The following is a 17,510-nucleotide window of genomic DNA, read 5'->3' as shown; positions in this document are numbered from 1 at the left end:
AAAAAATCGGTGATTGATTCATAGATTGGGAGTGTAAGCTATTCCATACAACAAAATCAAGCGGGGCACCTCGACAAACAGATCATTTTTTAGGTGGACCTAACAAACTTGGTCGCACATGTTCCCATCCCAGTGCAGCTGCAGTTGTCAAACGCCTGAGAGAGGAAATTCAAAAGAAAGAATCAAAGAAACATTACACATCTACGTTTAATGTTTCAAGGATGCCAGAACATCATGGTTCCAATCAACAAACTCTGAAAGCATCGTCGGCTTGCACTCCAAACTCCAATGTGCAACCAAAAAGCAATGTACCTAGTGCATCCTCATCGAAGCGTCATTTTGACTTGGGAAAGATGTCTATGCGTCAAACTTCATTGCAAGAAAGCTTACGTAACGGTCTGCTTGATGATGCACAACTCGCTCTTCCTGAAGCAATTTACTTTTCAGGGAGTGCTATGATGATGGTGGACAGTGAGCATTGGAAGAGAGCATGGAAGAAAATTGGTGAGTTTGAACCAGGGTTTTCACCTCCCTCATACCATGCTATGCGAAATGATCTATTAGAGAAATATTATGGTCAAGTAAAAGAACGTATGCAAAGAGTAATTCTCTGTAATATAAAGCTTTCTAGATGTACTATAGTTAGCGACGGTTGGTCCAATGTACAAAGAAAACAACTAATTAATTTAATGATTGTCTCACCTAGAGGTGAAACATTTTTTTGAACTGTGGATTCACATGGTTCAATTAAGTCTGGGAATTATATTTCCGATGTAATTGCCGCTGCAATAGATGAAGTGGGTGCAAAACATGTAGTCCAAATTGTGATGGACAATGCAAAGAACTGCAAGAATGCTAGCAAAATCTTGAAGCGATGATATCCACATGTTTTTCCTTCTGGTTGCAATACACATGGATTGAATCTTGTATTAAAAGGTTGGTACAAAAGTGATGATACCAAGTGGTTTCCCACTATTGTCGATATTGCTTACCAACTTGTGAGATTTATGCTCAAAAGACAGAGAGTATTAGATTTTTTTGACCTCGCATGTCAATTATGTTAAAACTACCTGCAGAGATTAGATTTTGCACTCACTTCTACACTTTTGAATCTCTTCCTCGAAACAAAGATGCAGTCATAACCACATTTACATGTATGGCATTTCATGACTGGGAGAGTACTGAGAGCGCAAAAGTGAAAGAGAAAATCAAAGTCGTGAGGGTAGCGCTTATGAAAAGAATTTGGTGGAGTAGTGTGATGGATGTATATCATGTAATGATGCCTATTATGTATGTCATGCGCAATCTTGACCAGAAGGCACCTAGTCTCGAAAAAGTATGGATGAAGTGGTGGACTATCTAAAGGAGTTTGGAGTGTCCTGAAAAATTAGAGCACTCGGTGGTGGAAAATCATTGGCATGTTCCATTCTCTTGGCAGCAAAGGAAAGTTCTCTTTCATGCTAGATGGATTGGGGCGCATACACCATTACATAGTGCTGCTTACATGCTAGACCTTAAATACTAGAATATGGATTGATGTCAAATGTTGAAGTGGTTCATGATTTTTATGAAGTGGTGAATACTTTTTATGCCAATGTTGATGATCGTGTAAGATGCATTAAAGAAATGTCCGCCTTTCGATTGAAGAAGGTCTGTTTTCAAACACCCTTGTTCAACAAATGGCAAAAGAGCAGCCTGCATGGAAATGGTATATGATGAATGGTGGAGAACACTATGCTTTGTTGCATAACTTTGCAATGAAGGTTTTAGGCCAGTGTTCTTTGAATTCAAGCTCCGAAAGAAATTGGAGCATGTATAAATATATTCACAGCACTACTCACAACCGACTTCTTGTGGATCGAGCAGATAAACTTGTTTACACATATTGCAATGAAAAAAATCTGTGTCACATTGAAAGTGAAGAATATGAAGAAGATATGCCCAGATGGATGTACGACTGTGATGATGTGGAAGATGAGCACTTTGACGTTGGACTTGTGATGTGCACAAGCCTTGAGCTAGAGGAAAATATCGATATTGACCTAAACGAGCTCATTCAAGCATGAGACAAAGTAAACATATATGACATAATCTTGGAAAATGATGGCAATAAGGAAGATTAATCAACGGTTACATTGAATTTGTAAAAGTGTGTCATATTAGTTTCATGCATCTTAATTTTAAAAACACACATTTATATTGTTTAAAGATTACTTGAAATAATCACTCTACGATGCTTGAGGTTTAATAAAAATTGATATCGTACATCTATAAAGATTAATAACTATGTACATACCCTAAACTTTGTAATGGTGTGCTTCAAATAAGTTAAGCTCACCTCATTCTCCAAGCACACCATTTGTGCTTGTGGGAAGTATGTGGACTTCCTCCAAGCACAAGTGGTGTGCTTGGAGAATGAGGTAGACTACTAACTCCTTCATGGGTAAAGAGAATTATTAAATTGATTTGCCCATTTATATAAATACTTTTGATTACAAAAGAGGGGATCGGTGGTAGTCATGAATCACAAACAGTTACATTGAATCTGTAAAAGTGTGTCATATTAATAAAAGATTACAATTGGTTTTTGTCTTAAAGTAGATTTTGAAATACACTAGGAGTTGCCTCCTGCGGTCCCGGTGGTTTGTATTCATTGGCCATGCCAAGCATGGTATATAGGCCTTCATTAATTGCTGCACCGCACAATGCACATGTGGACATATTTTGCATTTGCCTCACCAAGCATATAAGATGGTGATAGTGTCCACATGGCAACATATAATGGCCGCTCCAACTGTCTCGAAGACTTTGTAGCACAAGGGACATTGGTTAGTGGAGGAACTGCTAGCCACATTTGAGATCCCCACAACCTCAAGATGCATCAAAAAGTGGGAGATATGATTGCCTTGGAGTATAGGATTCAAACGTTCAGACAGACCCTGCACATCTTCACTAAGCTTGTTAAGTTGAACTTCAACCCTTGCGATGGCCGGGCGCAATTTGTGCTTGCGATAGTCTCACTGCTTCTTGCTCTTTCTCTGCAAGTTTTGCTCCCAAGCGTTCTTGAACCTTGCTCAACTCCATTCCAGCCCCTTCCACCATAAGAGCAAGCTCTTGCCTTGTGAATGTCACCGTCTTTTTTAATTCTCTATTTCATTTTCATCTTCTTCTCTCATCCCTTCCTCCCATCCATAACTTGTTCCTCTCTCTAGGTATGTAGGTGTGTGTTTTTTTTTTGGGGGGGGGGGTGGGGAAAGCAAGTGCCTACCACCATGGGTATTATCCCTTAAACCATGCATTTAAAAATAGTGGCATGAATTTCATGCATACTCTTATATGTAAAAAATAAATAAAATCCTATGAATTGAATTCTCTTCTTCCCCCCCCCCCCCCCCCCCCCCCCCCTCTCTCTCTCTCTCTCTCTCTCTCTCTCTCTCTCTCTCTCTCTCTCTCTCTCTCTCTCTCTCTCTCTCTCTCTCTCTCTCTCTCTCCTTCCTTCTTGCTCGTGAGCTACCCATATACCAACATGGTATGAAAGCTTCCATAGCCTTCTGCCTCGACAACCTTGGCTTCAAGCTTGCAAGAAATAGGCAAGATTGCAGAGAGGAAACTTACGAACTGTACATGCTTAAATTCTGCACAAACGGCATCAACAGAATCGCCCATGCCTTGGGAATGTTTTTTGACACATTGAATGCCCTTGCTTCAACTGCTATAAGTCTCCATGATCCACTCGACCTAGCTTGAGAAGAACAACATTCTTTTTTTTGTGGATTTTTATATATTTTTCAAGCTTTGTTCACACTATAAGCTTCTTTAAGCTTTTTGTGGCATCCTATTTTTAACTACAACAGGTCCTTCACTCCAATTTGACATATGGGCTTCCTTGTCAACAAGTCTATAAGGAATAATCAAATTTCAAAATTTTCTAATTTGGTTTGAGCAAAATTATGTTTTGAGTCTCAATTGTGGTTTATTTTTTGCATTTGAGCTTCATCAATAAAGTATTTACGGAGATATCAAGTTCTACAGAATCTCAGATTCACTTATGTCAAAAATACAATTTTATTGCAGAAATTTCTTCTTGCTCACGTTTTTTTGAAACTCAATTTCCATAAGCACACAATTTGCCTACATTACAGCTAAACAGATGGCATCATCGACCCAAAGTCTTTCTTTGAAGTTGGAAAATTTTGACAGAACAAGTTTCCACACTTGGCATATAAAATTGAAATTTCATCTTATGTGTGATTGTATTGTTAGTAAAACAGATCAGTGACCAGCAAAACTGGATTGCAATGGATTAAAAGGGAAGAAAAAGCATTTGTGATCATTGTGATTTCATGTAACGATAGCTTTACATATTGTGAGAATGAATACATCAATGCTAGCATGGCAATAGTTGAACAAGTTATCTAGTGCATAGATGAAGAACGCAAAAAAATGTTTTAAAGGTTTAGTTTTTTCCTATCGTCATGAAGAAAGGTACAACTCTTCTGACTCATATTAATAGCATGCACGGTCTCATGTTGCAATTGACTAGAATCAATGCAAAAGTTGAAGAAGACAATGCTATCGCAGTACTTCTTAAGAATGTACGGGATTTGTTCAAATATAGGGACATAGTCCCTACCTTGCAAAATCTTAATGACCTTACATTTTCAAGCGTAGTTGTTTTATCATAGGAACAATAACATGTGAATTCCAATAGTACTCTCTTTGGAGGAAGTTTTTAATATCAGCTTTTGTTGTGCAACATCAGAGACCTACTACTGCTAATACATTCAATCATGGTTAAGGTAAACCTTAAGTCAAATGCTCCATTTGTGGTAGAAGTAATTATATTGAATGTGACAGTTTTTATAAGAACAAACCAAGAGTTAATTTGCTTAATGGTGAAAGAGATGATGATCCAGATGCTAAACCTCTTGGTGTTGCTGCAAATTTTTCTTATGTCAACGAATGGAGTTCTTAGATTCTTTTATGTGAGAGGGTAGACACTGGCTCCGTGATGGGTTAGGACCCCCCTTCACTGCACATCATAATTGGACAAAGATAAATGTTTAAACCCAATCCTACAGTGAGCTAGACAAGCCTTCACATAGAGATATAGCTAGTAGTAAAGACGTGACACTATAAGAGATCAATTGGTCACCGATGTTAACTTACCGCACCGTTGACGGACGTCGATAAAACTAGAGGGAGTGCAAATTCAAGTGAAAATCAAATTTTGAATTATCGACGCTGATACCGATAGGTATACCGATGCCGTGGTAATGTAAACTGTCCAAGGTTAAAGTGTTAAGCGCTTAATAGGTTTGACCATTTTAATCCATTTAAACCTAAACGCTTAAGTTTAAGGTTTAGAGTTTGTCCATCTTAATTAATTTAGAACTTACCGCTTAAAATTGGTTAGCTGCAATGGTTAGCTGCATATTTTAGTCAGTTAGCTTAAGCTTAGCGTTTGGTGGTTTCAATCCATTTAGAGCCGTTTCAATCCGCTTAGAGCTAGCCAATTAAGGTTATGGCTTAGGGTTAGCGGGGGGTTAGCAGCTTTTGGTTTGGCCACTAATAGATGGCCGTGTTTGGACAGTTAGGGTAGGTTGTGTAAATCCGCTAGCGCTTAGGTTTGTCTGCTCCAAATCGGGTTAGGACAGTGTTTGATCAATTTTAGTCTGCTTAAGTTTAGCCGCTTAGGGTTAGTTTTTTGTTTCAATCAGCTTAGAACTTGACACTTGACACTTTGCATATGGCTTACATGACTAGTTAACACAAACGGCAACATGAAAAGCCGTTCTTGAAGTCCGCATGCATTTTTTCTCTTAAAAAGGCAAACGAACTTTAAAAACGGTTTGCTCTCTTGTCATTTGTGCTAACAAGAACGCATATGGTTTGTTTAAACCATCAATATGCAAATGGGCAAGCTATATGCAAAGTAGGAAGCCGTATGCAAAATGACAAGCCATGTGCAAAACGGCAAGCAGAAATTGTAAGTTCGCAAACCGTTTTTTAAAGTCGTTTGTGTTTTTTTTTAAAAATACAAACGGACTTCAAAAATCACTTGTGCACTTGCCATTGTGCTTGCTGCTTTGTATATGGTTTTCCCACTTGCTTGTTATTGGTTTGGGCAAGCTATAAGCATTTTGGTTAGATGCTTGGTTAGCGGCCAAACCTAAGATGTAAAGCCGCTTAGGTTTAGCCGCTTTAAATTGGGTTACGACAACATTTGGCCATTTCAGTTTGCTTAGGGATAGCTGCTTAGTGCTACTGGCATAGGGTTGGCCGTTCATAGATGGTCGCGTTTGGTCGTTTTAGGAGTTGACCGTATAAAGTTGCTTACGTTTGGCCGCTCTAAATCGAGCTAGGGCAGCATTTGGCCATTTTAGTTTGCTTACGGCTAGATGCATAGGGATAGCAACTTAGGGTTAGCGGATTTTGGTTTGGCTAACTTTTGGTTTGGCTGCTAATAGATAGCCATGTTTGATCGTTAGGAGTTTGTCGTGTAAATCTGCTTAGGTTTGGCCGCTCTAGATTAAATTAAAGCAGCATTTGGCCATTTCAATCTACTTTGGGCTAGCAGCTTAGGGTTAGCGGCTTAGAACTAGCGGCTTTTGGTTTGGCCGCGAATAAATAGCTATGTTTTAAGTGCGCAAACCGTTCTTTAAGTCTGTTTGTGTTTTTTTTATAAAAAAAACGCAAACGGACTTTAGAAACGGCTTATGCACTTGTCCAAGCCATCAATAAACGCAAGGAAAAACAATGTACAAAGTGGCAAGCAAAAATGGCAAGTATGCAAACCACTTTTGAAGTCCGTTTTTATTTGTGCGCAAGCCATTTCTAAAGTTCGGTTGCATTTTTAAGAGAAATAACGCAAACGGACTTCAGAAACGGTTTGCACACTTGCCATGTTTGCTTGCCACTTTGTACATAGCTTACCCACTTCTCTATCGTTGGTTTGGGCAAGCTGTATGCATTTTTGTTAGCACAAACTGAAAGATAGAAAGCCTTTTTTGAAGACCGTATGCATTTTAATTAAAAAAAAACACAAACAAACTTTAGAAACACTTGCTCTCTTGTCGTTTGAGCTAACAAGAACGCATACAGCTTGCCCAAACCATCAATAGATAAACGAACAAGCCATATGCAAAGTAGCAAGCAAATATGGCAAGCCGTGTACAAAACGGCAAACATAAATTGGTAAGTGCACAAGCCGTTTTAAAGTCCGTTTGTATTTTTTAGAAAAAGTGCAAACGGACTTCAAAACTATTTTGTGCACTTGTTCAAATCATCAATAGATGCAAGGGTAAGTAGTGTGCAAAGTGGCAAGCAAAAATGGCAAGTGTGCAAGTCATTTTTGAAGTTTGGCTGCGTTTTTAAGAGAAATAACGCAAGCGAACTTCAAAAATGCCTTGCGCACTTGCCATTTATGCTTGCCACTTTGTACATGGCTTGCCCACTTATCTATTTTTGGTTTGAGCAAATTGTATGCATTCTTGTTAACACAAACGAAAAGATGGAAAGCCGTTTTTGAAGTCCGTATGTGTTTATTATTTTGAAGAAAAACGCAAACAAACTTTAGAAACGGCTTGCTCTTTTGTTGTTTGAACTAACAAGAACGCATATGGCTTGCCCAAACAATCAATAGGCAAATGGACAAAACATATTCAAAGTAACAAGAAAATATGGCAAGCCGTGTGCAAAACGGCAAGCAAAAACTGTAAGTGTGCAAGCCGTTTTTAAAGTTCGTTTGCGTTTTTTAGAAAAAAGGCAAACGAATTTCAAAAACAGCTTGTGCACTTGTTCAAACCATCAATAGGCACAAGGACAAGCAGTGTGCAAAGTGCCAAGAAAAAATGACAAGTGTGAAAGCCATTTTTGAAGTTCGGCTGTGTTTTTAAGAGAAATATCGCAAAAGAACTTCAGAAAGGGCGTGCGCTGTAACATTAACGAACTAGTAACTTGTGTGCAGCGAAAAATAGATTAACATAGTGAGCATTTCATTAAGAAAAGTTCCTAATGAGCATAGAGAGAGTGCTTGGTTGGAGAAAGCAACATAAGCATTACACCTAGTTAGTTTGGCATGAACAATACGTGAAAAAGAGAGAGAAATAGAGAAATTGACAACAACTGAGGACCGGATTTACATGGAGCCAGTCCCCCCTCCAAAAGGCTTTTGTATTATAACTTATCCCATCAAGAGAGACTTTGTACAATACAATTCTTTGTGTTCCTTGATAAAACTCGTTGGTGCAATGAAGATGGAAGCTTCATGCACTAAATTCAGTCCCAAGATCTCACACACTTTCAAACATCATGAGAGCTAGCAGGGAATGAGGCAAAGTGAAGAGGAAGAAGATGTAACTTACGAGAAAGAATTATTCTCCTCACATAATCACTCTTAGAGCATATCATAGCTTAATAATTTAGATGGTAGAGGAGATGAGCATGCCATTGAAGCTTGGCTCTTGCTTGGATTCGCATTCCATAGTCAAGAGTTGTTGGTGTAGGCCTCCACTTCTCAATGCTTGGAGAAGGAGATGGAGTTCTTTACTCAACACATCAATTGTGTGAGTGTGTGTGGAGTTGTGTGTGCCCAAATGAGTCTTCTCTCTCTCTCTCTCTCTCTTCTTGGTCGACCCCTCTTGCTAATTACTCATGCTGGCACCTCATTGGCCCATGCCAAGCTTAGCCAATAGGAATTTACAAGCACATTGGGTAGCCTTTGTGACAAGTGTCCCCTTTAGAGAGAGCTTAGGCAATTAATTTAATTAAACTAAACTCTCATAAGACCTTTTAGTCTACTGGCCAATAGGAATTAAGCTAGCTTAATTCTCATTGGACCCCTAGAAGACTACCCAATAGTCTTCCGGGGATCTTAATTTTCATTGGTTCTTTTATCAAGCATTTTTGAAATGATTAAGCTCAATTTACTCAAGCTTAATTCTCATTGGTCCACCTCATTGGCCATCCAATAGACTTTTAGGGATGATTGGGGGCAACCTACTTAGGAGCCTGACATGTGTCCTAATTGCCTCTTGTGTATTAGGCAAGCCTTGAGTGTGTGTGTGTGTGTGTTCTCTCTCATCCCCTACCATTAGGGCTCACCCCCTCCTCTATAGGTTAGTGGGAAGACTTTTGAGTCTTCCCACAACCATCCAATTTTCCCTAGCTTTACCTAATGGACTTTAGGCTTAGTAATTTGGACCCTAACCTTTGGAGGAATTAATAGAGCTAACCCTAAGGTCTTGTGAAGCTCTATTAGGTGCACATTGCTCTTTAGCAGACCATATCCATTTGGATCCCTATTTTCCCTCCTTCGGATCCCCTGCTGAGACAGGTCTGGCAGCCTCACCAATATTCTAGCTCTTGTTTCCCTTGTACCTCCCCATATTAAATGATCAGTTTAACATGAGAAAATCATTCGGGAAAGTTAGATATTAGTTTTTATGATAGCTCCAAGCCATCGACTATTTCCCATAAGTCTTTTTGCAAGAACTAGAGTTGCATGATCAACTTCCAATGGGCGTAATTGTCACCGTCCAGTTTGTCACTGGTGGTTCTGCATGGCGGGGGCATGTTGCAGCTGCAAGATCTCTTGCACTCAAAAAGTTGTCTCACAATTCTTCAAGCCATCCACCAAAACCTTCCAAAACTTCTTTTGAAAGGGCTCCAAAATCCCTCCTTTCAAGCCACCAAAACAAGTCGACTTTCCCCCTCTCTTCTTCCCAAAGGTGCCCAACACGTCACAACCCACAACATTTTAAAACGATGGGTTCGTGGGTGGGAAGGGTGGGCGACATCATTGCAAGTAAAGGGGGAGAGATTCTCCGTCGAGGGGAGGTTGATGCATGGTGTTTTAAAACGCTGGCGACTTAGAGGATCGTTGCCTAGTTGCTCTGTCAAAAACCTCTGCTGTTGCATGTCAAAAACGTTGTTGGCAAACAAGCTCTACCGATAGAATTTTAAAATACCAACTGCTTACTCACTTAGATGTTGGTAGCATGTGGGGGGGCACAAGGGTCGTCAGCATCGGGATTGATGCCAGCATTCAAAATGCCGCCAGGGGGAAAGGGGAGGATGGACGTCGATGACATAGGGGGGTTCTTCTCAACACTTTGCATTGCTCCACCAAGGCTGTGATACCATGTCAAAGGTGATGGAGCGGGAGGCCAAGACCAAGGAGAGGAGCACACGAGAGAGAGAGAGAGAGAGAGAGAGAGAGAGAGAGAGAGAGAGAGAGAGAGAGAGAGAGAGAGAGAGAGAGAGAGAGAGAGAGAGAGAGAGAGATTTCATTATCGTCGTTGTAGGTCAAATATGACCTATGGGACCAAGAAAACATACATGGTTGGACGTCTTACTAGAGGAATACATGAAAAATCATGACTAATGGGGATACAATAGAATTGTGATATATGTCACTTAGGAGGGAGGGGAGGAGAAGTTGGCTTGGGAGTTTTTGGAGCCCAAAATTCCTCAATGATGGCCTTCTCGCCTTGATAGATGACCCATTTGCCGGCTGCTCGTGCTTCTTAAACCTTTTGGAGTTCTTGTTTCCTGACTTTGAGTTGGGCGGGGGTCAGAGCCTCACTTATCCATACTTTGGTACCCTTGAGAAGTCGTGCTTGTTGTAGAAGTGCTATGCGTGCCTCTTTAGTCTTGAAGACCAAGACACCTTGGTTGGTGCAATTGTCACGATGAACCTTTTCAATTGTGTTGGGGTCAAATTCGGTTGGGAGAATAGCTTGGTTAAGCTTGACTAGCGTTGAGGTGCAGTCGTCATTCTCTTCCCACCAACTAGAGGGTAGGCTGCTGATTCGAACAGATAGTGCCAGTCCTTCCCGTTGGCGTTTTTTGTGCATGCACTCTTCTACTTTGGATGAGACCATGATGGTTGCGTCTTGAACTTGGGATGCAAGATTGGACATGCTTGTGGTGAGGTTGTGCTCGACTTCCTTTGTTTTGGCAAGAAGGTGTTCATTATCGGCTTGCTTTTGAGCCTCCAAGGAGGAGAAATGCGTCTCAAGGGCTGCGAGACGTACCTTGAGCTCTGCGTTCTTGTCCTTGAGTTCACGGATTTGAGCTTGAAGATGATCTATTAGATCCACCCGTGGGGTGGGCATGAAAAGCCACGTTCGCTTGATTGGGGAGAGAGAACCGCCATGCTGCATCTTTATTGTAGTTTTTGAACCTCTGCCTTCCTCGTGGTGGGACGTATCTCCTGTTTTGAAGGTCAGACCTCTGTGTGAACAGGGGGCCAATGTTACGCTTGTATATGGGACAGAGAGATGAGCTGAGGTAAATTCGGACCTCTATGTGAATAGGGGGCCAATGTTAAGCTTGTATATGGGACATAGAGACGAGGTGAGGTAAAATCAAAAGATTAGGAATCGGCTGACAGGGTGACACACAGCTTACAAAGCGTGGGCTAGGAATCGATTGGCAAATGAGCAAGTCTAATCCGCTGCAGACATCAGGCGTGATGAGATGGAAGAGGGAGGCGAAACTACAAGGGCTACAGCACCCACATGGCTGCCCCTCACCCTTGGGAGGCCGACAAGAAGCAAATGGGAGACTCTGTTTGGCTAGGGTTTGGGCAAATGAGACGAGAGAGAGAGAGAGAGAGAGAGAGAGAGAGAGAGAGAGAGAGAGAGAGAGAGAGAGAGAGAGAGAGAGAGAGAGAGAGAGAGAGAGAGAGAGAGACTTCTGAACCAATCAACCTAAGCAATGAGTTAGATGATTTACAATGGGGAGGCTGTGGGTGACTCATATAGTCAAGTAAGCAAATTGCCCTACCCAAGATTTGACAAATAAGTAAAATAAATACCTAAAGCCAAAATAAATATTGGGATCACATTGGGCTATTCACTTGAGATGCCATAAACTTTAACACTAGAATAGGAAGAAGAAAGAACTAATGAAAGGGATTAGTGGTCGCACATGCTAAACCTTATGCTAATCATACAATGCTCTTCGTTGCATTCCCTACTAGTCTTTGTAGGCTCATCTTAAACATGAGCTCACCCAAACTCATGGGGTTACAATTAAAGTAATGTATGCACAAATCTTAATCTACACAATACTCTAGTCATGCACACAACACCATAATCAAACACATAATAGGCAATCAATAGATTAGAGAGTGATTAGTTCTTACACACTCATTAAGACAATAATACACAACATTAGTGAAAAGCAAGAGAGAAGCAAGAGGACTTAACTCCAATGCATACATTAAGCGATTTGAAGCAAATACATGTGGCTCCAGGATTCCACCTCCGTAGCCTCTTTCTTCTCTTTCTCTACTCTTAGTTTTCTTTTGGCCTACAATGAAGAAGGACATTCAAGAATATGTATCTCAATGCATTACTTGCCAAAAAGTTAAGTATGACTATGGGAAGCAACCTGGTCGGCTTCAGCCACGGCTTCAGCCACTCCCTATTCCTGATTCTCCATGGGAGAGTATAGCTATGGATTTTATCTTTGGCTTACCAACGTCTATTCATGGGAATACGGGAATATGGACAATAGTTGACAGGTTTAGTAAGCAAGCACACTTTATACCTGTCAAAAAGACTATTAAGGCTCCACATATGGCACAATTGTTTATCTCTCAAATTTTTAACTACCATGGTATGCCAACAAGTATTGTTTCTGACCAGGATCCTCGAATGACCAGTAACTTTTGGAGAGGAATCTTTGAGAATCTTGGCACAAAGCTGAATTTCTCTTCTGCCTATCACCCTCAAACGGATGGGCAAAGTGAAATAGAAAACTCCATTGTGCTTGATCTACTAAAAGCCTATGTAACGGAAGTAGATCAACGCAATCAATGGGAGAGTACCTACCCTTAGTAGAGTATGCATACAACAATACGGTGCACACTTCTACAAGAAAGGCACCTTTTGAGGCATAGAAGGAAGATCCAAAGTTCCACCCATTTTGAAAATGCATGGAAAGATCTTCACTGCCGATGAGTATAGTCGTGATTTGCGCGATGCTTTTTCTAAGATCAACGAAGCTATCTCTATCTCACAACAGAAACACAAAGCTGTTGCTGACAAGCATAGACGACCTGTGCAATTTAGCACAAATGATTGGGTTCTTCTTAAATTTCCAAAAGCTCGTCTACGTCATACAACGGGCAAAAGTTGGCAAGGAGAACTCACCGGTCATCAAAAGTATTATGCTAAACTAGCACGCAGATATTATGGACCATTTCAAGTCTTAAGGCCAATCAATGAAATGTCTTACCAACTTAAGCTACCCTCTCATTGGCCAATCCATAATGCTTTCCATGTAAGCTTGCTCAAAGGTTTCAAAGGTGATCCTCCACAAGAACCAATTTTGGAAGATCCTCCAGAATTTGAAGGGCCCGAAGAGATATTGCAACCTGAGCATATCATCCGACATGAAGAGAAGGTGATATGCAATGGTAAAGTACTTCGTAAGTATCTCATTAAGTTTAAAAATTATCCTTTCGATGATGCTAAATGGATGCAAGAGCCACAATTGAAGGATAATATGTCAATGGTAGACACCTAAATGCACTGCACAAAATGCCCTAAATGTATTACATTGATGTATCCAATGAAAGAAAATGAAGAATCACATAGTTTTCTCTTTTGCAATCTACTGTTTTAAGTTCTTCATTAATGTTTTAAATATACTGTGTATGCATACCAAATGTAGCACACTCGCGACAGAGTTTCTTTTGAGTACCAAGTAGCCTTGCCAACTACTGTGGAAATGTGCTAGGCTAAAAGTGGTTGACATACTTGCGGCAACAATGCTCCCAAGTGCCAAGTAGATTGGTCATCTACTGTGGGAAGATGTCAAATGTGCTAAAAGTGGATCCTGAGCAAAAAGCCAATGGACCAAATGTAATACTCTCTCTCTCTCTCTCTCTCTCTCTCTCTCTCTCTCTCTCTCTCTCTCTCTCTCTCTCTCTCTCTCTCTCTCTCTCTCTCTCTCTCTCTCTCTCATAGAAGTATAGTCGAGGACAACTATGATTTCAAGGGCGGGGTAATGTCACCAAAATGCATTTTTGGTCTACTTAAATGAATTCTCTCTCTAAAATTGGCCATTTTAGTGAGAGAGAGAAAAAAGGACCAACAGTGTACAATGGGCAAAATGATGCATCTGTGAACTAGAGAGTTCCAAGAAAATTATGCATTTTTCAGAAGTGCCATCAAAATCCGTTAAGGGTTCCAACGGGATTTTCCGGACTTAAAGTATTAATTTAATATTGTCCAAAATATTCCCAAAAGCCTCCGAAGATAAGCTAAATGGCTACCCGATCGCATCTGGTAGTACAGGGAACATGGACAAAATGGGTTTTGTGGGCCAAGGTGGGCGGAGTGGGGCCCAAGGCAAGTGGAGGGGACAAAATGCCAAGTGTCCAGCCTAGTTTGAATAGCTTGGGGGCGCCTTCTTCCATGAGCCATTGATCTGGAACAAGTCTGGACCACTCCTTTGTCCCAAAAGACTTGCACACAAACTCCACTTTGCCCAAACTTGCTCTCCAAGTCTTTGCATGCATTTGAACTGATTTGGGGCTGATTTGAACTCAATTTTACACACTCTCAAGCTTCCATGAAAGCTCAACATCATCTCCTTCTTTCCCGTCTATGCATGCTTTACGTACTATGCTTGATTATGCCTAAATTACACATGCAAGTTACTATTTCCTATGCTTAATTACTTCTTTCCAACCTGTATCTTGCTTATTCCCCGCAGATCTTATCATGCGCGTGATATTTAAGGTTTTGGGAACGAGTTCTACAATAGTTGCGGTGTGGAAAAGCCTAATTGCAAGCATTGCCAAATTCTAGAGCTAATAATCTCTTGAATCTGTGCAATTAAAACTGCAATTAGCATTGTGTTAATGTAAAATCATTATCTTACAAGAAATTTGATTAATACAAAGTCCTTTTGGAGGGGGGGTTGGCTCCATAAAGTCCGGCCCTCAACTGGTGTCGATTGTCTCTCTCTCTCACTCTCTTCTTTGCAGTTTGCATAGCATGCATGTGTGATGTGTGATGAATCTTGATTGAAGGTTGTGCTTGGAAACCATTATTCTCAAATATGCTCAATGTTATGCTAATTGACTAATTATTAGATTAATCTACAATTTTCGCTGCACTGTTAGCTTCAATTCTCCTTGTGAGGAGTAACTTGAAAACTTGCACACCCGAGTCAGTAATCCAATTATGCACATAACATTCGTCACGAGCTAAGAACGCCTCTAGAAGTGAAGACTAGTACACCTGACGTCTGTGGCACGTCAAGAACAATCCTGTGGATACTCAACGACATTGAGCTCCTCTACCTTCACACTACTCTTAAGAGGTGCAAAACTTAGGACAATGGATTTACCCTTCTGTCTTTGTAGCAAATGGCAATCTTGTTTTATGTGTCCTTTTGTGTGATAGTGATAGCGTTCAACGTTTCTTATGTCACGTCCACGACTCTTGCTACGTGTATTCTTGTGATCTTGAGAATGACCATGACTGCAACTACGACCTCTTTGCCTTTGATTGTTTTTCTGGCTACTTTCACTTGGCATATATGCATCACCATGCCCACTAGTGTCAAGAGACTGACATTGAATCTCCTTTGTGAGCAAAGCACTAGTAACATCACCAAAAACAAGCTTTCCCTTGGGGGTGGAGTTACTAGTGGCAGTGTTAAAAGTATCCCATGTTGCAAGCAAAGAACATAGCAAGAAAAGGGCTTTCATTTCATCATCAAAATTAAGCCCCTTTGATGTCAAATGAGTAAACAAACAGTTAAACTCATTCAAGTGTGAACTGACACTGCTACCTTATTTCATGTTAAGACGCATAAGCTTCTTCATCAGAAAACCTTTGTTGGAGGCACTCTTGCCATCTCAAGCTGAGCATAACAACTCCCAAAATTCCTTTGCAATGGTCTTATCCATAATGGTAAAGAAGATAGACTCACCAAGGTGCATGCAAATGGTTGCCATAGCACGAGCATCAAGATCTTCCCACTCATCTTTAGTGTAAACACCCTCTTTACACTCTTTCAACAGCGTTGTAATGCCCTTGTTGACCAAGACATCAAGCATATGCTGCTTCCTTATTGTGAAGTTTGTGCCATCAAACTTCCTGATATAGTACTCTTCTTTCTCTAAAGTGCCAGCCATAATTGACAAGAGAAAAAGCAAGAGAGTGAGACTAAGAATTTATGGCAAAATTTTTGGCAGAGTCTCCTTTGTATAGAGATCAAAATCTAGAGAAAAACTCAGCAAATCAAACGCATAAACCCGCTCCACGAGCACAGAATGAATGGTTGAGACTAAAAGAAGATACGGAAGATGAACCACCAGCTGCACCACAAGTCTCAACCAGGTTTCGAAGAAGGCTGGAGGTGGTACCAGAAGAACAAACTGAGGAAACACCAAAGAAGAAGGCTGGAGGTGGTACCAGAAGAACAAACCGAGGAAACACCAAAGAAGAAGGGGAAGGTGGTAATGCCAAAAGATGGAAGACAACCAAGAAGGAAAATATACTTCTTTCTTTGCTTGTGTTGGGAAAGTACAAGGTGATGGTTATTTTCTCTACAAAGGTAGATTATGTATCCCAAAAGATGAAGAGATTAGGCGCCAGATACGCTATGAGTGTCATGATAGTCCAAGTGTGGGACACCCAGGTGTAAACAAGAGTTGTGGTCTTGTTAAGAGGCAGTTTTATTGGTCTAGAATATATAAGGACATCCTAGAATATGTGGCTAAATATAATAAATGCCAGATCAATAAAGCTAAAAGGCTTAAGATGGGAGGATTACTCCACCCATTAGAAATTCCTTCAGGGAAATGGGAGAGTATCTCCATGGATTGTATAATTGGGATTACCTAAAACACAGAGGGGGCATGACTATGTTTGGGTAATAGTGGATAGATTAACCCAAGGATTAACCAAAATGGCTAGGTTTATTCCAACCAAATCTCATGTTAAAACTCTTGAATTGGCTAGGTTATTTGTAGAAAATCTCTGTCAACTATATGGGTTACCAACAGACATTGTGTCAGATAGAGACAAGAAGTTTAATAGACATTTTTGGGAGAGTTGTGTTTAAGAGGTTGGACACTAAACTGAGCATGAGTACAATTGAGCATCCTCAAACGGATGGCCATATTGAAAGGGTTAATCAAATCCTAAAAGATATGCTACGAGCATATGTAAGTAAAAGGCAAACTAATTGGGAAGAGTGCTTAACTATAGTAGAGTTTACATATAATAGTGACAAGGACTCTTCCACTGGATCTAGTCCATTTAAGTTAATGTATGGGTTTTAGCCTAGAGCTCCTTATGCAGTGGGGCTGCAAAAGGAAAAGGTTCATGCAATTAAGAATTTCTTATAGAATATGAATGAAATGCTTAAACTTGATAAAGATAGTATTAAAAGGGCTAAAGATAGAGCAAAAACATATACAGATTTGCATAGAAGGCCTCTTACCTTTGAGTAAGGGGAGCAAGTCTATTTGA

General features: G+C 40.4%; 1 pseudogene; it reads right to left on the bottom strand.

Annotated features, from left to right (window-relative positions):
• Window positions 1-10,357: 10,357 nt before the first annotated feature.
• Window positions 10,358-16,168, bottom strand: LOC147431900 (uncharacterized; annotated as a pseudogene).
• Between the last annotated feature and the right edge of the window lie 1,342 nt (window positions 16,169-17,510).

Source organism: Adiantum capillus-veneris, chromosome 21 (genome assembly GCF_014529385.1).
Source record: "Adiantum capillus-veneris isolate H3 chromosome 21, ASM1452938v2, whole genome shotgun sequence".
NCBI classification, from domain to species: domain Eukaryota; kingdom Viridiplantae; phylum Streptophyta; class Polypodiopsida; order Polypodiales; family Pteridaceae; genus Adiantum; species Adiantum capillus-veneris.
This window is presented reverse-complemented; position numbering and strand designations above follow the sequence as displayed.